At 45.4% G+C, this 23,055-nt stretch overlaps 1 protein-coding gene and 1 long non-coding RNA gene across 8 annotated transcripts in view; one reads left to right on the forward strand and one right to left on the reverse strand.

Moving 5' to 3' along the window:
• LOC133272507 (uncharacterized) overlaps positions 1–18,475 on the reverse strand; it is a 31,351-nt gene extending 12,876 nt beyond the window's left edge. Inside the window, exon 1 of the long non-coding RNA XR_009744455.1 lies at positions 17,042–18,475. This is a non-coding gene — a long non-coding RNA (uncharacterized LOC133272507). The remainder of the gene's footprint in view (positions 1–17,041) is intronic.
• Positions 18,476–22,210: 3,735 nt separating this feature from the next.
• Positions 22,211–23,055, forward strand: part of REV1 (REV1 DNA directed polymerase) — a 65,441-nt gene continuing 64,596 nt past the window's right edge. For 5 of the 7 annotated variants that reach the window (XM_061459673.1, XM_061459676.1, XM_061459677.1 and 2 more), the window contains exon 1: positions 22,230–22,352. The gene's annotated coding sequence lies outside the window, so the exon portion shown is untranslated. Of the gene's footprint in view, positions 22,353–23,055 lie in introns of all 7 variants that reach the window. The other 2 variants (XM_061459674.1, XM_061459675.1) reach the window with 2 other exon arrangements.

Raw genomic sequence — 23,055 nt, forward strand, 5'->3', positions numbered from 1 at the left:
TTTAGAAGGGTCCAAGGAAAACAACAGAATGATGAAAAAATGGGGATTTCCTCTGTCCCAAGGCACATATTCCTTTTTGAGAGTACATATAGAAAACAGCATGGATCATAAGGCACTCAGGTTTCATGTTTCTCATATGAACTAACACAGGGATACTTAACACTTATCTGCCTCATAGGGCTTTAGAAGAATTAATTAATGTTTGCAAATCACTTTGTATCCTCAGAAGGAAAGTGCTGCAGAAGAGCTGTGGGAAAAACTGCTAAGTACACTAGATGAATTTCACCCCTGAGTCCAGAGCTACAAGACCCTCAAAATCCTTAAACACCATGTAGGCTCTTATTGTAAGCACCAGAGTATATAAAACTTGTGCTTAGCACTAAGGGGAGTCACAGCCTAGGTGAAATTGCCATTCCCAGAGAATAGCTTTGATCCTAGTAGAGAGCAAGAATCACTGTAGTATATAGCACAAACAGCATAGGTTAACCAGGTGCTGTGTAGCCATCCTACAGATGATAGCTACACAGCACTTCAATCCTTTTATGTCTTTGAGCCACTTTGTATTTCTGTGAAAGAAATTTGCTTCCCCAGTTGTACCAAGTGTGTTTCTCGTAACAGCCTCAGAAGTATTCAAATAATTTGTTATTCCACATCCAGTTTCAAATAACTTTAAATCAATGGATTTAATTTTCTTTTAGAATGGTACATTGCAAAGAGGACCAGTCGCTTAATGAAACTAAGAAAATGTCTCTATCATAGCAAAATATGTGTCTAAGTGTGATACGTGGTACCAGCAACTGAGTTGGGAAGTCAGTATGTTGGGAACACAGGGAGTGTTCAGGGAGTTACCTTCCCAAATCACACCATCATTAGTCAGCATCCCTGGTCAAACTGTCAGCTCTGTTCTGACATCTTACCTCTAGACGTCAATAGAGCACCAAGGACTGACCACCAGTCAAATCAAAATGTTTCTACTGCTGTTCATGTTATTCAGGCAATACTAACAAATCCTTCTTTCCTTAGCACTAGTTACCCTTTTCTCCACTTGGCATTCTTAGATACGGAATTCTCACCCTTATAATCTGTATTGCTATTGAGGCTTCGCCCAACCCCAGTGCAGGACCTTGCACTTAGCCTTGTTGAACTTCTTGAGGTTCACATGGGTCCTTTCCTCAAGTCTTTCTGGACATCAAGGCCCTTTGGCAGTTTGCCTTCACCCACAACAAACAAGTCCATCTTCCACTTGCTAAGGTGCAGTATAGGAAGTTGGGGACTTCTGGTTTTCCTCAGCAAATAACACATAGCTAACGAGTGTCATAATCGTTGCAGTAATTATTTTTTTATCTCCTTAGCCTTTCATTTTGCCTTCCTGGTCCCACAGCCAGCTCTTCCTGCAACCCCATCTCCCAGCCTGTGCTTGTGACATACAGGAGAAATTAGAGCTGAAATTCCTCACTGGAAAAGAGATGGAGGGAAGCGCAGAGCTTCTCTGAGCAGCTCAGGATCTGTTTTCTTCTCATTTCCACCCCACCTGTGGGACTGGCATCCACCTTCTCCCATTAGTCCTAGAAACAGAGTTCCCTCCTCAGAAGAGAGAGTGAGTGCTGGTGACTCCATGCACAACTTGCACCCGAGTTCTTCTCTGCATTGGAAGGCGGATGGGAGAGACCAGCAATCTGGGGAGTGAAAGCCTTTAGCGCTGGTGACTCACATACCCTGTGTGAAACAGCAGTGTAGCTGGAGGGGTTACAGCAGCATTTCCTGGCCCAGCACCATTCCCTGACATTGTGTTGCTGATCTGCCTGAATGAGCATTGCTGCTCTGCAGCCCTGCAGTAGAACCAGCAGGAACTGATGGTCTCACACCTGTGCAAGGACCTTTTTTAAGCCACTTGAGGACACACAATCAGCCTCATAACAATTCACTGGGGATAAAGAGCAAGGAAAGGTAGAATGGGAGAGATAAAAATGTCCTGATTTAAACACAGAATTTGTGTACAGTACATCTTGTACTGTACATAATAAGCACAATGAATCACACCCTGGAAATGCTCGTTTCTGTGTACTGTCTACAAAGGGAATTTAGGTGATGAGCTCAGATATAGCAGTATATAAATCCTATCCCAGGTTTACAGTCATATCTCTTGCTAGCGAGGGTACCTGCTGAAATTGGTAAACACCTTAGGTGCACTGATGTAGGATGGGAGGGGGGCTGAGGTCACGTTGGGAGGGAGCAGATATGCAGGAAAATAGGTATGCAGTTAAGTACACTTATTTCTGAGATGTTTAAAGTATACATTTTAGACTTGGAACACCTCTTGCTCACTCCCTAACTCACTGCAAAGAAGTACATAGTTCCTCAAGGACATGCGCCTTTCTTCTAGTAAGATTACTGAAATATCAAGACAATATATTTTACAGACTACTAAATGCTCACAGGCACATTTTCTGTATGTTGTCTGGTAGTAGAGCTGGCTTCCTTTAAATAGAAGAAGCAGTTTTTCTGTACATGGCAAAGGAGATGAGCTTGGCTGGGAGCCCACATTATGCCAATATTACCCTTTTTTATGGAAATTCAACAGCATTTTTCAATTCATTACATGAAAGCGGCAATTTTATTCACAATGAACAGCCTGTAGGCCACCCAGGGCCACCTAAAGCTCACGGCCTGCCTGCAGACCAGCAGTCCCATAGCAGCTCCTAGGGCTGGCCTAGGCATCATCCTTGGCTGTCGGTGGAGGCAGGATGAGCAGTGTTGTGTTGAGAGCTTCAGAGCAGCCAGATCAAGGTGTGCTTGTGGAACCAATGGTAGTCTGTCTCTTTCTGTGGGCAGCAACAGGAAAGGCAGGAGCCAAGGCAAAGGAGCCAAGTGGCGTGAGAGCTGCTCTCCAGGCAGACCAAGTCTAACTCTGGTCCTTCTGTGCAGGGATATCACTCCATGCTGACCATGGCAGATGGAGACGATAGGTGTAACAAATCATGGCTACACACACACACACTTACCACTTACGGCCTATATTCCTGGGCATATTATTAATGGAAACCTGGACCATGTTGCAGTAGGCATCCTTACAGAGACAGAGTTACCAACACACAGAAGCAAAACCAAACCACGCTGCGGATGGGTGAGGGAAACAAACAGGTGGGGAAGACAGCACAGGGCGGACAAAATAACAAAATGCTTTAATTTGTCATTACTCCTCCAGCCAGTTGCAAGAATCGTAGTAGTCCTGATTCCCTCCGTATTTCCCATGCTATGCATAGGACCAGGGGCTAAAAAGGCAATGCAGTGGTCACAGTGTGGGGCCACCGACCATGCTCCTGCTGGGTGTGTTGGCAGTGCAGATAGCGCACAGTGAGACACTTGCATGTTGCAACTCTTCCCCACCTCCCATCTTCAAGCAGCAAACTTCTAAACGAGGGTTCCTGTCCAGATGAGGTACACAAAGATCAGCTTATGACCAGAATTATTTTTGTAACAAACCGCAGAGATTCATTTCCATGTTTCATTTATAGCAAGATACATCAGCAGGTTTTCTGTTAAATTATTCGAGTCAGGATGGGTTTCTTTGCAGCTCATAAAGTACCTCTCATGTTTCTTTCCAAGGATGCGCTACCCGAGGCCTCCAGTACCCAGCCAATGCTACAGCAGTTTATCTTTCCACCAACCATAATCCCACAATACGTCCCCATACAGCAGGCAATATTGTTTACACAGGTTAATAAACAGAGTATTCTGTACAGTAATTTATGCTGTAAAGTATGTAAATAAATCACAGTAGCAGCCACAAATGCTTTAAACTGCCTTATTTATTAGATTGGTTAGCATTTCCCACCTTGCTCCAGAATACTTTAAATTATTTTTATCTTTTGCATTAGGTATTTTTTTAGCTACTGCATTTTGACTCAATTATTGGAAATAATTGGTCTTTACAGTAAACAGATGTTTAAAATTTAAGTAGAAATAGCAAATTCACTGCCCATCCAACTACTATAGCTCCGAGTATGATTAAAATTAAATATGGTATACCTTTATCTGTGTATCATAGTATATGCCAGCAGTGATATTCCACTTGTGATCAATACAAACAAGAGCTTTAGTAACTTTCACCTACTTTGTCCTTTCATTGTGAGACAAATAAGTAATAAACTACTTAACCTAAGTGTTCCCCGTGAGAGCCCTGATCTTATTCCTCCCTCAGGCAAAACTCACTTTGGCTTCAGTGGAAGCCTTACCTAAGTAAAAGTACAACATAGGGACATTACAAAAATAAATACATCATGTATGAACAATACTTGTGCTTTGTAGTCATTCCTTCTCTCTTTAGTAAGAAACATAGGGTAAATGCTACATCTGTAACTCTGCTCTGTCTCACACCCTCCTTTTTGCTGTACGAGTGAAAAATTGAGATTCAAACCCAACTGTATTTGTTCCATTCTCTCAAGTAAAGTAGAAATCTTTGAGGATCAGTTCTGAGTCAAACTAGAAAATACAAGAAAATTTTGCTTTTGTTTGTTTTCCTGTTAAATTATGTTACACAACTAAACAGGTTCATGCGTACAAAGGCAATGAAATTATTAATGACTTGTTTTACTGTTTGGAGATTTCGCTATGTCCACAGTTCATATAAAACTCATGTAGCACAGTTTCTGGGATGGTGAAAAATCCTACTGTAATGTAACAGAATGAGCCTTAAGGATTTGTAAGAATAAGCACTTTTATATTAAAAAGCAAATATTAATTCATCAGTAAGATTACTTTTTTAATGTGACAATAAACCATGAAATCAACATCCTTCTGTCTCAATTACGCCTCATCTGTCTCTTAAACCTTTTTCTGAGGGAAAATAATTGCCTGGTTTTCTGTTACGGCTTTTGGGTCTGATCACAGTCCCCTGTGCTCCTGACTGGGCCACCTACCCTTCTCCACACCTCCTTCACAGGTGGACTCATGTGAAACCTTCATAGAAGGAAGGAGGAAAGGCTAGCTCATTAAAGCAGATGTCTTTAACAAGGGATCAGATTTAACTGGGGTGTCTTATACTGAACCACAGATATGAGAAGAGGTAGCTCTCTGAAGAGAGGAGAACAGAGTCACTGCTACTTTTCAGTGAGGCATAGGATGAGCACATAACAATTCCAAACTTCTATTTCGATGCAGAAGACAAGACCCTGGACCTTAAGACTGGTAACAGCTGTAAGCAGTGGCAAGAGAGCTGTGATCTCAGCAGTCGCAGAGCAGCAGTTCACAATTTTTAGGTCAGTATTATGATGAAACCACAAAAAATACAAGTACCAAGTCACCCTCCATCCTGCCCTTCCCTGTCCACACATACACAAATGCACATATTGTTCACCAATTATTTCCCAAAACCTGCAGCTCCTTCCCACACAGGATTGCCATCTCTCAGAAGTACTTATTCCAGTACTTATTCCAAATGCTGTTATGATAACATGACCATTTTGCAAAAGGCAGCTTCTGGTGGCTCTTTTTTGCTTGATAAATACCCAGGGAGCCTGGAGCTGTATGCTTTCCTACTTCTTACCTAGGGAATCACATTTTCCCAAGCAGCATCTGACAGCCAGGGCAGGTACTGGCTGAACATCTCAGGGTCAGGCCAGAAGAAATGTTCTGCGCTTTTGTGATCTCCTTACATAAACACAAACCTTTAATGGACAGTAACCATTGCATATTGAAGCACACAAATGGAGAGCTTTTGCTACTGAGGGCAGGAAATGTATTTCAGGAATAAACTCTGGCTTATCACCAACTCTGCCACGGTTCATGATGGGCACACATCAGACATTGCTGCTTCTCATAACTGACAGAAGTCTCCTGCTGGGACAGGAGAACAGGCAATGAATGTTCTCCCAGACACTGCCATCATCAAAGGATGGAGACAGCTTCCCCAGGCATTGCCTGCAGCAGCTAAGGAGCTGGTATGCACCAGAGGGTACCAGAGAGACAGTTACGTGGAGCTGCATTTCTAAGACCACCAAGGTTCAGAATGAGCCCACTGCTATCTCCCACACCAGCGCTGGTTCAGTCCTGCACACCACACACAGCTGCATTAACTCCTGCCAGGTTGGACCTGCCTGCTCCAGCACTGCCTCTCTCCCTGAACACTTTAGTGGATTGCTGCTAATCCTGCAAAATATCCACACAGAATTTTACTTCATTCCTCAAAAACCTCCTCTTCTCAGAGTAATTCAAGGTCAGGAAAGAAATCAGGCACCAATTAGCTAAAGACCTGGGGGGCCCATTACAATGATCTAGTCTTATTTCCCTGGAAAACACAGGCCATAATATTTCATCAAGGGATTCCTTTATGAAAGGCTAATAACCTGATGAAGAGAAGCCTAACCTTTTATTAAGGCACCCAATCTTTATTTAAAGACTCAGAGCAATGAAGAATTGACCACAGCTCTTGAACTGCTATTTGCTAAAAATTCTGCCCCATGGCTTCACTTTGAATGGTACCAAAGCCAACTACAAAGCCAAACAGAAAAAAAGAAAACTCAAAGCCTAAGGATGGAATATGTGTGCTGAAACAAGAGAAAGAAAATATGGGAAAACTTTGCATTTTTGGAGAGTTCCTGATTTTAATTTGAGGAAAGTATGTGTACAGTATTATTTGCTATTCTGAATTCACTAAACATGGAAGCCCACAGACAAAACACAAAAGCAAACACTGCAATAAGTACTGCTGAAATGCAGCCCCTGTCATGGTCCTTTCATAGTTGCATGAAGCTTATGATCATAATAATGTGATTCTTACTTTTTCTTAAGAAATTCTTAAGGATACGAACTATCAGCATGTGTGGATATTTCTTAAAATGAACCCCAGGCTACTCAACTGTCTGGATAGGGATTATTAGCTTGACATCTCCTGAACTATAAGGGATTACAAATCAGCAGACATGTGCAGTTACAGTGTCTTCTAGGACCATTTATGCAGTTCCTGACAGTGTGAGTTTCTACTGGTTTGACTTCCTGTTGTCATTTTTCAAACGCTGTAAGAAGCTAAGGTTGCATATGTGAAGAACAAGAACTACGACTTCATAGAATCATAGAATCATAGAACAGTTTGGGTCAGAAGGCACCTCAAGGTGTCATCTGTTTTGGCAAGTGGCTGAAAACTGGCCAATCTGGACTCAGTGGATTGTTTTTATAGCTCCCTTCATGATACTGCATGGAGTAAAAGCTTCAAAAAGGCTTAGATGGAGCATTTATGTTATAGTCTATATAATAGAAGAATTATAATAATTATATATGGGTTATAATTCTATAGAACATAGAATTTATGTTATATTATCATAACGAATTTTGGCAAGGGAGGGATTTACGGAACTAGGCTTAGTTCCCATTATTTAGCTTGAACTAATAGTTTCTAATCAAAACAAGCTCTGCTGCATATTAAGTTGTTTGAGTTAAAACACTGCAGAAGTGAGGATTTAGGGTTGAACTCAATGAATGCGGTATACACAAGAACAAAAATATTTTTTTTTCTTGTCTTAATGCTTCAGGTCACAAAACTCTTCAGCACCATCCAGACAAAGCCACAACAGGATAAAGCTATATTGTCCATCTCCAAGCACAAGATAGGGGTAAATTGATATCCACTTCACATGCATTCATAAGGCTCCTATGAAAGCATGAATAGGTGCTTTGAGAAGATGGAAGGCAGTTGGAACCCTGAAAGCAATCCAGAATTCACGTTTGATTATACCTTTATTGTGCATGTGTTCTGAAAATTTTACACTAAAGAAACAGAAGTCACCCAACTGGGTTTGCTTCTTCAGCTCAGCTATTCTATTCACCTCTCCATTTGCCTTACAAGTGCCAATTTAAGACGTGGGCAGGCACAACTGGCTCATAACAAAGAGAGGAGATGACATTCAGATTGCACTGCATTTATTAAAGTAATAAAAAGATACCACTAACCAGTGTCTTCCTAAATTTAAGTAGTGTTGCAAATTGTTCACCATCCTAGTTGCCCTCTCTAAAATTAACTGGACAGATACTAATACCACTACTGCTCCTTTTCGAGTAAGACTGCAGAAACAAATGCTTTGTATATTTCAGCACAACCTCAGCACTCAATCCTCTCAGTGGCACATTCCCACGTAATATTCTTTAGATACCTCCTGAACTTCACCGAGTCAATTTCCAATTCACTCCCAAACGCCTTCTGATACCTAAAGGGGGCCTACAAGAAATTCGGAGAGGGCTTTTTAAAAGGGCATGTAGTAACAGAACAAAAGGGAATGGCTTTAATCTGAAAAAGAAAAAAAAAGTAGATTTAGATCAGATATAAGGAAGAAATTCTTCACTATGTGCAAGTTATGAGACCCTAGCACAGGCTGCCCAGAGAAGCTGTGGCTGCCCCATCCTTGGCAGTGTCCAAGGCCAGGTTGGACGGCACTTGAAGCAACCTGGTCTAGTGGATGGTGTCCCTGCCCATGGCAGGGGGGTTAGAACTGAATGAGCTTTAAGATCCCTTCCAACCCAAGTGATTCTATTATTTATGGATTTCCAGTATTACATACTAATATGAAAGACAGTACTATAGTATGAAGTAGGCTGAAAAAAAAAAAAACAAGAAACACCTGAATTCCTTTTTCTGCTTGAAGAATTTTTCAGGTTTTAGTTCTAGAAAACAAGACTCTGCAAACAGGCCTCCTATACAAAAAAAACATAGGCTACAAGAGCTGCACGGGAGAGACACCATTAGCTCCAAAACTCCAAGAAAGCTTTCTGCATCAAGCTGTAACAGGATGGGGAGTGGGATAATCTCTGTAACTGAGGTGCATTTGAGTGGCTGGCTCCCCTGGCAGCCCTGGAGGCCGCTTTCTAATCCTACATTAATTATTTGTGACTTTCCAAGCAATCTACATGAGCAAAGAAACATATCCAGAAAACAGAGTGCCTCACTGTCAGAGTATTTAGTATATACAGGCAAACACATGCACAGTGAAGTAGCTGTAGCTATTTTGACATGAAAGGTACAAACTGGCTATGCTTGTGTTATAACTCCATGCATCAACCTGGGCTGAGTAGGTTGGAAGGGATACCCCTCCTGCTAAATATCAAGGGCATATCCACCTTCATTGTGTTGCATGTGCTTTCACATCTAGGCACATCTTATAGACACACCAAGGAATTCCAGATGACCCTGCATTACCGCCCTTCACTGCATCTTTAGAGGTATTACCAGAAAACTAGACTTTAAGGATTATCTGAATGACTACAAAGAGGTACTAACAAGAAAACTTGTAGATGAGCACAGAAAAGCTCGTACCACAGAGACTGCATGGGCAGTGTGGGCAAAACATGTCAAAATTACTAATACATGAAAAGGAAGCCATGAATAGCTTGAAGATGGTGTAAAAGCAGACAGATAGCAAAAAGAAGCATTAGAAAGGCTTTTTGAAAGTAAGGGTAAGACCCTCCTTGATGTGGTAGAAAAATGGATTTGGGAAGGTGAGATAAGGTCAGGTTACTGGATAATGCAGACTTCCTGGGTAACAAGATATCTGCCAAATGAAGTGAGACAGCATGAATGTTAGAGAGGAGCTGGTTGCAGTAATTAATGTTTGAGGTGGTGAGCTCAGCATCAACAATCTAAAAAACATTACAGACAGCTCAATGAAGACATGTGCTCAGGTACAGCTGCAATCCAAACAGCTAACAAGATGCTCGGCTACTGTGACATAGTGAATAATACAGAAAATATTCTCCCTTTACACCAATCAGTGCTGAATTCTCTGGCATATTGTCCGTGACCCTCCTCAAGCTCTGAAAGGTCCCGCAGAAACAAGTGCAGGTCACAATGTAAGAATGAGAATAAGCAAGTGGGGGTGGAGGTAGAGGCAGGGACTATCACAGGAAGAGATTGAAAGGAATGAGATTTGCTTATCTCAGAAAGAAAGAGAAGAAGGCACAGAGTAAGACAAAATACCAAATACACTAGAGAGGAAGTATCTGACACTTCTCTTTTCCTTTGTTGCATATGAACCTCCTAGTTCCTGACTATACCCCTAGAAACTAACCTTTTTTAACAGAAGTGGTTTACAGTCTTCTCTAGACACGACATTAAATGAAAGGAGCCCAGGCTTTCTGTCAAGGTCCATATGGCTAATCTGTAGACTAAACTGTATCTACCAGCTTCAGGACCTCAGGTCTAAGCAGGAGATACAGGCTCCATTCAGATAAACCCCGCTGCAGCAGCAGCAGTATTTGCACCATAGCACATGTAAATTTACTTCAAGTGCCTCTCTGATGCCTACACAACCAAGCACAGATTTTTCTGCAAAGTTCTGGTAGGCTTAGGTGCCCGAAACGTATTTAATTACAGCTTAAATACTAACATCCCCTTTTGTAAGTACAGTTGCTTCCCGTTTTCCCTTCCTTCCCTAGCCTTGTAAATTAATCAATTCAGCCTGTTGCTGCCCTACATTCTCATAAGAAGCAGCTCAACAACTTTTCCTTGTCTTAACTAGATCTGAAGCCACCTTATTTTCATATGGAATGATCTTGAGCAGGATGGAAAGGGCAGGACAACATTTACGTTCCCCCTCCCTTTTTCTCCTCTTTGAATGCGGGCTGGGGGAACTCACATTCATTATGGCTTGTGTGCAAATGCTGGTATCTCTTTTACCAGACAGATACAGTTTAGGAACCTGCAAAAACTGAATCCAAATAAAATCAAACGCTGAAACACTGGGGTTTAGGGGATTCTTCCCCTAAACCAGTTTGCTGGTTTAGCTGGGATTTTACTGTCCTGCCTGTTCCACTTGACAGTTCATGTGCTGTAACTGTGCATCACTCACGTGACTGACTTACGTGTCCCTGAAGCTGTATTCACTTTTAGGTAACTCAGTGAAGTCAGAAAGTAGCTATCTTTTTTTTTTTGTAAAGCAGTTTGTGAAGTTTCTGCTCTCTGCTCAGTACCACTTCCTTAATTTTTATAATCCCGTAGGACTATGAGTATTGTCTGGTAACTGCACTGATCATTACTGTAATTTTGAAATCTCTTTAAGGTCTCTTTGACCCCTCAGAATGAGCCTCTTAACTTTGCCTCAGAACTGAATTCACCAAAACCATTAGAGTTTAGTTGCTTTATAATGCACCTTTCTCCAAACATAACCTTCCTGAGACAGTGACCCATGCTCCATGCAGTATTCTGGAGGGGCCTAATAACCATCTTCCAGAGGACTGTATTGCCTCTTTCGTAGTGCATTATAGCTCACTATTCCACCGGTCTAGTGTCTTGTTTGCCTTTTTTATTGCAGATGTGCACTGAAGTGCTGGTTTCTATGGGTTTTTTTCCACAGTAACCCCTTTCTCCATCTGATCAGCGTGCTAGATGTAACACCCATTCTCTACATTTGCTCTTTGTTCCCAGACTAATTACTTTTCATTTTCTATACCAAGCAGCATTTGCCATCTGCTGGCTCATCAACTAAATGATCCAAATCCCTTTTGAATCTGCTTGCATTGTTCCTTATTGCTTCTCTGTGCTTCCAGTTTTACTATCCCACCAGTGGAGATTTCACACACACAGAGCTCAGCTGAGGCACAGTAGAGATACAGGAATCCACAGGATCTTTTCACACCCTGGGCAGAGCATCCACCTGGATTTGCCACTTGCTGCATTCATATAGAAAAGAAGGGTTAGCTTTGGCAAAAATTAGGCTCACATATGCTTCAGGCTGCTTGAGATAAAGGATGGCTTGAAGCCCAGGCCCTGTGCTGCAGGACAGTGCAAGGCAGCATCTTACACCAGGGATCCCAAAGATTGTGGATGGGCTGCTGCAGCTTTCAGAGACTCCATCTGGTGTGTCCACACCCAGATGCAGCACGTACTCCACTCCCCACCTCATAGCTGTCACTACTAGTACTGGAAGGAGAGGCACATGCCACATCTTCACCTTGTCCTGTTTGTGCATGTCTTCACATGTGTGCACATGGGGAAAGGGGAAAAGGAAAGAGGAACATGGAAACAAAATGAGACTTCACCCATATAGAAACGAGCACCACTGTAGCCCCATAGGCAAAAAAATAATTTCCTGTCAGCCCACCAGTGCAATTTCTGAAAACCCAGCACAAAGAACTTGTTCTGAATCCCCTCAGGAAATGTGTGAAAGGCCAGATGTCTGTGGCAGGAGCAGTGGTCTTGTGTGGAAGGCCAGACGTGTGTGGCAGGAGCAGGGGTCAGGTGAGGACACACACTCTTTTCCCAGCTCTGAGCACTAGAATAGCACAGGCTAAGCACTGATGCTTTTAAAGCAGGGTTTATGGGTAAGCCTTATGGTGTGCTGATGCATGTGCCACATGGCATTCTCTTGAAACTCTTTTCTGTCTTAGTGATAGCAAACCTGACTTGCTGGTCTATTGCCTTTGCCTTATTTTGTTTGTCATCTGAGGAAGAAATTGTTTTGGATTACACAGAGCGAGCAATCTTTTGGAGGATCTTTTCCAGTGTACCTTTGAAAGCACTGCATGCACTCGAGGCATCATCAGTTGCCTAAGATGCATTCAGGTAAGAGAAGAGCTAGATAACCTGTGCATTTTCTTGCAAATTTTATGATCCTTTATTTATGTGGAAAACGCCCACAGAGTGGTCAGTTCAGAAAGTTAAGATTTTGCAGCTGCTTTACGGTCCACGTGTAAAAAGATCTATTTTTTTTTTAAAGTGTATTGACTTTTCTGAATGCCAAGTTCAGCTAGATTTGGTTTCAAACTTGGGCTTCATTTCAAACATCTGCTGCTCCCAGTTACAGTGGTTTTACATGGCAATTTGAGTTAGGAGCACAAAACAGATAAATCTTTAATGAGCTACACACATCAGAGGAAGTAATTTGTACTATGCCTTTCTCGGACAGCAAATCAGCATACCCTGACTAACTAACTTGCCCTTGTGATTGTGATTGTAGATACTGCATTTTATCCCAAACTTTCCACACACTTAAAATGAGCTGGGGTTCTAGATGCTCATCATTTCTGAAAAGCAATTTTTACATCTGCTTGAGCATGGAAAAATCAGCATTTGCTCCATACTACACTCATATCCCCTGTTCTGCTAGGACCGAGTAGTAGGAAGAAAGAGGTCTGCCAATTCAAGGCAGCATTCTGTTACTCTTTTTCAGTATGTAAGTTGGAGGAATTCATCACAGGCACGGGTGGAAAGATTTGTCATAGTCCTCCTCTTAGTCTCAGATCTCTGAGAAGAGAATAAAGCTCCAAGCCAAATTTCACTTAGTTTCATGTCTGAAGAGTTTGCATTCCTGGAGAACAGTGACAGACAATATTCAGCCTTTTTTAACAATAAAACTCTTGCAATCTGTTTCCAACCTGTTCCTCTACAGTGCAGCTGTCTGATTTGTGCAGTGTGCAGCCCCATAGAACTGCCTGGAATTCAGGAGTGTGATTTGAGCATGCATCTGTAATATTATTTGATTCACTGGAACTTTTTAAACCTTCCTCTACCACAACATTCAGACACAGCCTGGTACCTCAATCTTGCTTCCCCTTCTAGCAAATTTGCATCCAGTGAAAGTAAGACAGTAATCTTGCAAAAAGGGAAGGATTCAATGTTCCCTCGATGAAAGTATGATTTTCCCTATCTCATCATCTGAAGCAATTGAAATTCTCTCCAAGACCATTGCAGAGGCCTCTGCCTACATGCAAAAGGAAAAAAAAAAACAAAAACAAAACAAAACTGTATTGATCAGTCTTTTCCTCTGGCTCACAAACATCCTCCAGATCTTTTCCTATTCTATCCTCAGCACAAGCTTTCTTTCTTTTATATTACTTTCTACTACTAGGTTGGTTGTGACATTCCTGACATTTCATCCTGCTGACATGCTGTCCTCTTTTCCCTGTGTTACTATCCACATTCTACTTGTTTATCCCTTCCTTAAGCATCATGGCAATTCTGTCTTTCTCTTAGACTCCACACTGGCCTGAAACCCAGAGGAGGCCAGACTAATTCAAGAGACTGCTTTCTTAGGAGCTGTCAGTGGGTTTTTCAACAGTCTAGAAGAGCCAAAGGATAAAGTGGTCCCTACTGCCTTTAATGCACATTCTCCCATAGCTTCATTTCCCAGGTAGCCATTTTATGTGATACTTGGATTTGTAACAAAGACATTTTGTTTGCCTTATCCAATTGTTTATTTTCTTGCTAACCCTTTCTTTTCCTGTATCTTTTGCAAATAAAAGAGAAGTTCTGATTCTGTAGCCAATAATCTGACCTCATGTAAGAAGACTGAGACTGACTTTTGTAAGTAAGATTAATCTTAGTTAATATCGAACATTCCAGAATATAGACTTTTACTAGTCACCCTAGGGACTCTTTATAGTCAGTGGAGACAGGTCCGTTCAAGGCTAGCTCAGCTGTAGGTATCTAAATTAGGAGAAATTGATTCAATCTTTAATTTCAGGTTCCAATTGCATATTCTGTGTCAGCATTTATTAAATCCACTGCATCCATCTCGCTGATGTCAATAGCATTTCTCAGCACTCACATTCTTGGAGATACCACAAGACTTCTCATGCAAAAATATGCCAGAGTGCAGCTTTGTCTTCCAAATTACCTCAAGATTCTTCCTTGCTTTTAACTGGAAGTTGCAAGAGAATCTCTGTAACCTGTTTTTTCCTGATATGGCACTCAGCATTATCCAGGTACCTCAAACCCTCAGAGACAGAACAAACATATTGACTAATTTCCACCACTGAAAAGCTGAGCTCTTCCATGGGTTTGTAGAGAAAGAACCCCATCAGTAATATCTCGCCATCTATGCAAAGAGAATATGTAAGCCTGTTTGAATGCTTCCAACGGCATCCATTAAATCCCTGATCACAATGAAAACTAAAACAGAAGTTAAATGAATGTATGGACTTCCATATAACTGAGCTCTCAAACAATCCTGAAGAGAAGGAAGACACTGACCCCAAGCAGAAAAAGGGAAGAACTAGGGGTAACTGGCTTTGTAACAGAAAAATCCTTCCCCTGCCTTAACACAGATGCAGAGTATCTAGAGTTTACCGCAGGAAACTAACATTTCAGAAAGTAAAAACTCCCCTCCTATGCAACTTGTAACTAGGCAAACAAGAGCCTGCTACGTCCTGCAGTCAGCAGGAAGTCCATCTGCTTGGTCACTGTGAAGGGGCATCCACGTTTCTGAGTATGGAGAAACTGAAGAGTTAGGTGAGACACACAGTTTTAGACTTCCTTCTATTCTTGTGATCCAATACAGCTACCTAAGGTTTTGCTGTTGATTTGGGTTTTTTTTTCCCAGTTGCCTAACAGTGACTTTGTTGCTTTGAATAGACCATCCTGTGCTGTAGCAAGCACTTGCTTTTGGCAAAACTTTTTAAGAACATCTGTTTCCAATGCTCCAAACTCAGTTGGAAATGATGAAGAAACCACAATAAGAAACTCAGCAACTGAAATCAGGGACTCCATCTCAACTTCTCTTTGGAGACACAGAACTTACAATCAATAAGTGAATATCAGCTTAGGAAGACTATGAGAAGAAAAGGTCAACAGCACAAAAGCACACATTATATTATATCCATATATAGAGAGTATGTTATTACCTAACAGTATCTTTGAGCACTGAGTCATGGTTTCAGATTCACTGAGAACAGGGCTGCAGGTGGCAATCCATTCATGTATATTTGCTCTTCACAAAAACCAATTTTGCATTGAGGGAGCTGCTGAAATGGAGATGCCAGAACACTATCAGGATGATGTAGAAATCTTTGCAGATGTACAATTTTCATCTAAAATAAGTTCCACTGCAGTGTCCTACACTGCTTCAACACAAAATTATTCAAAATAAAGCTTATTTTTACATAGTCTTCTCAGTTCCGAGGACAGATGCAGCCCTGACGTATGTCTGGGGGAGGTCTCTTCATTTAGCTGCAACCACAGAATCTGCATCAGTTAAGAGTGTTGCACCCATAAGCGGTGATGAGCAAGGGGAGAAGAGGACTGAGCGACCTTTAGACTATTTAATAGACTATTTAATAAATCCACACTTTGTGCAAGATAGGCCTGATGCTTTGGTCCATTCTGGCCACTTTTGCACTACTGCTAAATGACTACTGGGGAGTAAAGTAGATTGGTAAAATAAAGCCATTGTGCAGGCTCATGTGCCAGCATTTTTGCTCTTCTTAGCTGGGGAGATTGAAGACACAGGAGATGTACCCATTGGTAACATCTTTACCTTCAACCACCGTCTTGCGGACTGCAGCAATAATGTTAACAGCCATATTGCTCCACCATTAGCAAAATGCCCAGAGCTACCTGTTGGCTCTGATTCTTTCTGATGACCTTCCCAGGTTTGTTTGGGTTTTGTAATTGTTTTGTTTCCCACCATCTTTTACCTAGATCTTCGTCCTTGTCTTGAGAGTGCCTTCTGTGCAAAGAGCCCCACAGCCATCTCTCCTAATGCCAGGCCCAAATGTAGACTGCTGCTCTCTGAAAGTTTTGATCTTGGGTTGCTTTATCCTTTCAGAGCTTAGAAAAAGAAGGGGGTGAGAAAGGAAGGGAACCCTGTTTGCAAATGTAGATTATCCAGCAGAGGTTTCCTTTTTTAATGTGATGTTTAAAAATCGTGTGTGAGAGAGACGGTCATTTCTATGCCTGGCTAGAAATCCTCCTTACCTTCTTTCACTCTTGAAACAGAGGGAGCAGCTCTGCTTAGCAGAAGTAATTATGATTGTAATAGAACACAATATTCCGCCTAAAAAAAAAATCTGACTGCATCGTATCTTAGGACCTACAGAAAATAGGGATCATGGTTTTAAAGTGCGTGTCTGCTAGCAGTAGGCCTTGTACAACGCATGAATGCCAGAACTAAACATACTGCAGATGAGGCTGTACAACAGCAGTTTCACTGGTTACCACAAAACAATAGTGCTCGGTCAGAAAACCACTGCAATAATCCTGCAGCTTTCACATGTCAGTATTAGGGCATCACTACAGCAGCACTGCAGGAGTTGTGAAATTATCTCCGTCGTTCCTAATTACCTCTGCCCTCTCAGGGACGTGCGAAACCGCCGATGAGCACGTACTCTCCCTTCCCTCCTGCTGCCTGACCCATTATTCACCGGCGGCGGGGGAAGGAAGGACGGGCAAACGGCTTCCACCGGGGCCGTTTAGCCGCCACTGGTGCCTCAGCAGCGCTGAACGGCCTCAGAGGGAGGGCGGCAAGCAGGGGCTGGCCCCGGCCGGAGCGGGCTCTCTGGGACTGCGGCCCGGCCCCGCCGTCCGCCCTCAGCTCCGGGTCGGCGGCTTGCCGTGCTCTCTGCACCCGGGGGCCGCAAGCCGGTGGAGGAAAGGAGTCCTGGGGCGGGGGCAGGCAGGGCGGGCCGCGGCCGCAATGCAGCACCGCCTCGCCAGGAGACGCGATGGCCGCCCAGGCTGTCCTGCAATGCCGGCGTCTCCCCGTTAGGTGCTGCTGCAGGCCGTCCGTGCGGTACCGAGGTAGCCTAAGGCAGAGCCCGAACGAGTGGCAGGTTGCTGTGCTGGGTGTGATTCGGTGATAAGTATGCACATCCGCACAAAGCAGGCTTGTGCGCACAAAACGTATGTGGGGGTGAGGGCGGGTACTCTGTGCCAAACTGCGGAATGAATTGCGGCCCTGAGCCTAGGGGTGTGAAAGGGTCCGAAGCACCCTGAGGTGAATTCAGTGTCCTCTGTTCTCACCTCTGCACCTCCGGTATAAAAAGCACCTCTACAGTTACTGCTGAAAACGGAACTTGAAGTGGGGAGTCCCCCACCTGGCAGGAATTCAGCACAGGTGACTCTTCCAAGAACGACAGAAAAGTAAGTCTATACCTACTGTACGACATGGTCAGTCAGTTAGCTGTCACACTGCAGCCATTCTCAACCGGTTAATTGCCTGTCAAGGGGCACCACTACCACACAACAAGAGCTACAGAAGCTGCAAGCCAGCGACTGGTTCAGAGAATTAGAATGTGGAAATTGGCCACCAGCTTCACCAGATCGAGCCTGGAGTTTGGAGATGGGATGAGGGTGGTGAGCCTTCTTTTACTATATGATCAGTTGGCAGTGCTTTTCCCCTGAAACATAACCACCTACAGATCAGCAAAATGGCAAGCAGTGGAATAGCCAATGTTAAGCTTTCTCCTTTCTCTGCAGAATGGCAAAACACTGGCAGGCCCTTGTGTTTGTATGTACTATGACAGCCCAAGACAACTCTTAAGAAATGCATGAGACTAGAAGGACCACACAGAAGTACCAGCGTGGGGAGAGATCCTCCATCAGTGGCCTGCCTTTTTTGACAGTGAGAGACCCAGGGTTGATCTATATTTACAACAGCCCACAAAGGCCCACAGCACGGAGCCTCTCATATCTCACCTGGAAATTCCTTTGTGCTGAAGTTACTGAAATTACATCAGACATAGTTTTTGTAAGTTAAAGCAGATTTTGACACACAAAGTGGGATTTGAGACAAGTGGGAAAGCGTGATTCTTCCGCTCTGCTCTCATGGGACCCCTGCTGGAGTACTGCATCCAGCTCGGGGGCCCCCAACACAAGAGGGACATGGACTTGTTGGACCAAGACTAAAGGAGGCCATGAAGATGATCAGAGGGCTGCAGAACCCCTCCTACGGAGACAGATTGAGAGAATTGGGTTTGTTCAGCCTGAAGAAGAGAAGGCTCTGGGGACACTTTACTGTGGCCTTGGCCTTTCAGTACCTAAAGGGGCCTACAAGAAATCTGGAGAGGGACTTTTTACAAGGACATATACTGACAGGACAGGGGTGAATGACTTTAAGCTGAAAGAGGGGACATTTACATTAGATATTAGGAAGAAGTTCTTCACTGTGAGGGTGGTGAGGCACTGGGACAGAGAAGCTATGGCTGCTCCATCCCTGGCAGTGTTCAAGGCCATGAATGGGCTTTGAGAAACCGTATCTAGTGGTAGGTGTTCCTGCCCATGGCAGGGGGTTGGAAACATAATCTTTGAAAGTCCCTTCCAACCCCAGCTATTCTATGATTCTAGGATTTATAGGTAAAGGTTCCTCAGCAATTACATTTACCTCACTGAGATGCCCCAGCTAAGACCACAGTCCCCCTGAGCAGAGGCCTGTGCATTCAGCACCTCTTTCCCCAGCCCCAGATTTAATTCCAAACTTGGTGAAGACAGCGAGAATGCTTTTACTGAAGCCAGCACACTCTGAGCCAGGCTTCACCCTGTAAATATTTACTGATGAATAAGCATATGACCTGGTTCCCAGTCTGGCTACTATAACCAAAGATGTTTCTCTGTCAGCTCAGGAGCCCATGGCTGCAGATGCATTGCAGATGCGCAAGGGTTTTACAAGACATAGAAGATAATTTACTCCTGTTAATAGTTACCCCTTTTGCTAAACTTTCCAGATTTTACTCTCTGTTTAACATTAATTCCTTTCCTTTTCTGTCTTTTAAACTAATATTGGTCTGTTTTAACTAATTGCATGTAATCATTGCTAAAAGTATAGCATTGCTACTTCAGGTTTTTTCACTGTTAACTCTTACCCCAGCTTTACTTCACAGAAAAAATAGTTATCCCCACATGCTTCTTGAAATAATTGTTGGTTCCTCTTATAATTTGCTTGGATGCCAGCTTCTATTTAGAAATAAAATATAATCATTGACTAACCACTTTAAAGCAGCTTTGTGCTAACCTAAATTAATCCCTATTCCACTTGTTTTTCTGCCTTTCTGCTCCACAACTGCCCCCTAGAGAAATAGTTCTGCAAGGAAAAAAATAAGACTCGCATCCAGTCATGCAGTACTTTCAACAGTTAGTTTGCACTAGACTGGCAAGGACTCAGACTGGTAGAGGCTTTTCTCAGCAAAACTGGAAAATGCTGACCCAGAGGCACGGATATATTTTGGATAACAGAACTTTTCTGAACAATGTATTTTTCAGAATTTTTTATTTTTCCCCCAGGCAATATAATTGCTGATGAAGATTAGCCAGGACGTGGCCAGCTACATCTCCGAAATCTGACAGGTCAAAACTTTAGTTAATGCTTCCCTCTGGCAGGGAACATCTGCATTTTGAAGAGGATTTTCATTAAAACACTGAGTGCAAGCCAAGTATATGGGGTTTCTTTTAAAGGTGCTAGGAGGTTTCCTATATTTCTAAGTGAAATAAAGAAACCGTGCCCTGCCTAAGCTGACGGTCAGCCTACCTAGGTAGACCTGAACTTGGCATTTCCTTATCCTGCCTGGTGCCTTGGGCAGTATGTAACTAGCTATGGGGAACAGCCTGGGCATTCACAAAGACCTTGGGTTTATCACTCAGCGCAGGGCATGAAAATACTTGAAACTGTAACATTTTTCACAGAACAGGAGGACTGTTCAGTGCAAGTGGAGAAAAGAAGGCTCCATGTAAGCACTTTTCTCAGAGAGACACGTACGGCTTCATCCCTGGAACTGAGTCCCTGTGTGTAGACGGATGAGCTTCCAGCCTGACATGAGTTTTGCCCAGTATTCAAAGGGAACTCACAGCAAATCTATCCAAGTGGAAACAGTTATAGGACTGGGGATATTTTTTTATTTATTAAGAAAAAAAAAAAAAAGAAAAATGGCATATAATAGAAGAGGTAACCCTGTAACAAACAATTTTTCTGTAAGTAGCACAATACGGCCTGGGTTCCTAAGATTTGTGTCTTATTTCCCTTACGTTCCCATACCATGGTAATGACCACTTTCCCGTACAAGGACCCCCACATACCACATGCCTGCCCCTACAGCTGGTCCTTCCTTCTTCTGACCTTCCCCACACACTTCACCCCAGTGCTCTCCCATGAGCTGTAACTAGGGAAGAACTGGAAAAGGGTCTACACCATGGCTGGTTTGGCACAGGAGTGTGCTGGCTGGCAAGACAGCTCAGCAAGTTAGTTATCTTGGATTCTCACGCTACCTCACTGCTCTTCTTTCTAATAAAACTTTTATAGCTTTGTATTGTTGAGGCTGAGATTCCTCACCAAACTGGGCTGAAACAGCCACTGAACTTCAAAGTTACCAGGGGAAAGAAGGCATCACTGTTGCACTTCCCTTGTTATTCCAAGTGAGGTGAATAAGCAGATTTTCCCTGTGGGAGAAACATTTTCTAGTGCGAGGCTAGCGAATGAGGTTCAGCCCTACTTGAGCCACCAGGGCCCAGCCGGAGCAGGGGCAGCCCTGGGCCACCTTCCCTCCCCTCTCAGCGCCCCGCTCCAGAGAGGGACGTCTCAGGAGCGGCCTAGAGTGGCTCCTCCGGAAGACCTAGCAGACCCGGAGCTGGGCTGGGTAGGGTCCTTAGGGGTCGAACCCCGCCACAACCCAACGCGGGCGTTCCCCGCCCACTTCTTCCCTGAGCAGCGGCAACAGCAGGTGGAATGGGCGCGGTGGTGCCCCCCCACATCGGAAGGCAGGCGGGCTGTGCCAATGCCGGGGGCAGCACACCTGTCAGTCGCCTACCCGCAGGCCACCGCCCGCCCGCTCGCACGGGGTCCTGCCCGCCGCCTGCTGCGCTCACGGGAGAGGCGTCGGCACTGAGGGCGCAGCCAGCCGTCCGGCCGATGGCTGCGTGCCGCCCTCGGCACAGGGATCCGCTCCCATCACATCCCATCCCGGTGTGAAACGCCTGCACGCACCACTGCCGCCGCTGCTGCAGCAGTACCAGCAGCAGCCCCCGCACTTGCGGCGCACCCATCCGACCGCCAGGAGGCGCCGCCACCCCGCGCCCGCCCGCAGCCCACCCAAGCTCTGGCGGGGAAAAAGAGGCGGGAGAGGCGCGCGAAGCTGCTCGCGCCAGCCCCTCCCCTCCCCGCCGTCACGTGCCTAGCGTGAGAGCTTCCCCCGGCCCCTCTCGAGCTACGGCGCCGCACGCGACTTTCCGGGTGGGGAGGGGGCGGGGCGCGAGCCGCTAGGGGGCGCCCCCACCCCGGGGGGCGGGCCGGCGGGCCTGCCCGGCGCGCGCCGTTTGTTGACCGAGCGGCGGTTGGTGGCGCGAGACTCTCTTGTGACGAGCTCGCAGGAAGGACAGGCGGGAAGGGGGGGGATAGGAGGCGGGGCTGCTGCTGCCGAGGACACCGAGAGGGGGAGGAGGGGTGAGAGGAAGGAAGGAGGGAACGGAGAGAGGAGGGAGAGCGCGGTCGGGCTGAGAGCCGGGGAGGAGGAGGAGAAGGAGGAGAAGGAAGAAGGCGGGCAGGAGGCGGTGGTTGCGTGCGTCTGTCCGTGCCGGGGGGAGCCGCGATGTGAAGCCCCCGCACGGACCGGTAGGGCAGACGACGGCGGTGGCAGCGCCCCGGGAATGTGCGTCTGGGACGCGAGGAAAGGTGAGCTGCGGCTGGGGGCTGCTGCCTTCCCCCTCACGGCGCTGTGGCTCCGGCCCCTCATGGTGGCCGCCCAGCGGTCGCGAGCGCGCCTTCGCGCGCGCGTGCGAGGGGCGGCTTGAGGAAGAGGGGAGGAAGAAAGGAAGGAGCGGGGAACGCGGAGTGGCGGGGCTCGCAGCCGCTGCCCTGCTTCAGCCCCTCCCTGGGCCCGCGGCCTGGGCCTGCCCGTTCTCCCCGCCGCAGCTCTGCCCTCAGTGCGGGGCTCGGCGGGACCGAGTGCGGGAGGGGTTGTTTTCGTGTGTGTGTGTGTGTGTGTGTGTGTGTGTGTGGTGGTTGCGTGTGTGTGTAAAGGGAGGGGTGCAGTGTGGCGCACGGGGTTATGTAACAGGCGCGGGGGCCTTGCCCGCCCGCGCGGTGCTGGCGCCGCGGAGGGGGGAGGTGGAAGGGGGACGCACCCCCGGGCGCGCGCGCGTTCCCTCTTCCTCCTCCCCCCCCCCCAACTTGCGGAGGGTGTGCCAGGTGTGCGCGCGCGTGTCTGGGTCAGCCGCCCCCCGCCGCCCCCCGGCACCTGCGCGCTTGTCACATGGGGCCTGCGCCTCAGACACAACACGGCTCCGCGGGCAGGCGGGGAGGGATGCCGCCGGCGTTGTGCCAGCGGAGGGGTCACTGCGGGGAAAGGAGGAGGGGGGAAGCCCGAGACCTGGTG

This window comes from Pezoporus flaviventris, unplaced genomic scaffold (assembly GCF_033815535.1).
Source record: "Pezoporus flaviventris isolate CSIRO_AGI_PZ_B2104156 unplaced genomic scaffold, CSIRO_AGI_Pfla_v1 ptg000030l, whole genome shotgun sequence".
NCBI classification, from domain to species: domain Eukaryota; kingdom Metazoa; phylum Chordata; class Aves; order Psittaciformes; family Psittacidae; genus Pezoporus; species Pezoporus flaviventris.